The sequence below is a fragment of the Halyomorpha halys genome, unplaced genomic scaffold (genome assembly GCF_000696795.3).
Source record: "Halyomorpha halys isolate HHAL.00 unplaced genomic scaffold, Hhal_1.1 Scaffold24.1, whole genome shotgun sequence".
NCBI classification, from domain to species: Eukaryota; Metazoa; Arthropoda; class Insecta; order Hemiptera; family Pentatomidae; genus Halyomorpha; species Halyomorpha halys.
Window position 1 is genome coordinate 1517058 of NW_027107648.1, and position 916 is coordinate 1517973.

General features: G+C 26.5%; 1 protein-coding gene across 1 annotated transcript in view; it reads left to right on the forward strand.

Annotated features, from left to right (window-relative positions):
- LOC106682531 (angiopoietin-4) overlaps positions 1 to 916 on the forward strand; it is a 406762-nt gene that overhangs the window by 220174 nt on the left and 185672 nt on the right. The window lies entirely within an intron of this gene.

Below are 916 nucleotides of genomic sequence, written 5' to 3' on the forward strand. Positions count from 1 at the left end.
TGTAACACTCCAATTTAACTTAGATCAGATTTACTAAATGTATTATAATGTACAGTTGTAAATAGCAATAAATAAATATTTAAAAAAATTAATAAATAAAAAAATAAATAAACTGAAGATATCTAAATGGACAGAGGGTTTAACAAAAAAATAATGTACATTACATTTGGGGCAAGTTCTTGTTACAAAAAATCTTCCATGTAATTTTCTTATTGCATGAATAATTTTTCTTTATAGCGTTTCTTTACTTCTGAACTATTATTTTATATATTCTTTATGGAGGAAAAATTATCTCATTTAAGTTCCAGTATAAATGGTTAAAATAAGGATGTAAACCAGAAGTTCCCAAAGTAAGTGGGATGTCACAAGCGTGTGTAAGTGGTGTCTACAAGCATACACAGATTTTTGTCAAGTGTATGCCATTTTCTCATTATATTAGAAATAAATACAAATAAAATAGCAAATATACAATGCTTTCTAGTATTTACTTTTGCATTGTTTTTTTCTTTCTGTTCTACAAAAGCAACCGCCCTGATAATTCTGGTGACATTGTATTAGCTCGAGAAGGGTGCCACGAATTTTTTTCAGCAGCAACAAGTTGCCGAGGTGAAAAAATTTGGAAATCACCTATGTAACTATTACGATTTTATTATTTACACATACTTATAATATATTCAGGGACTTCCTAATGAATTTGAACCGAAGTAATTATTTTTATTTAATTTCTTTGAAAATATCTAAATTATAATATCAAGAAATAAATTTCGATATTGTAATAAATAATATCGAGGACGAAATATCAATATTTCAGAAAGTTTAGTTTAATAACAGTTAAACGATAGTTGAGGTTCTCCACGGCCATTTTTTCTTTATGTAATGCTTTTTATACTGTTTTTAATAAATAATCATTTCGATA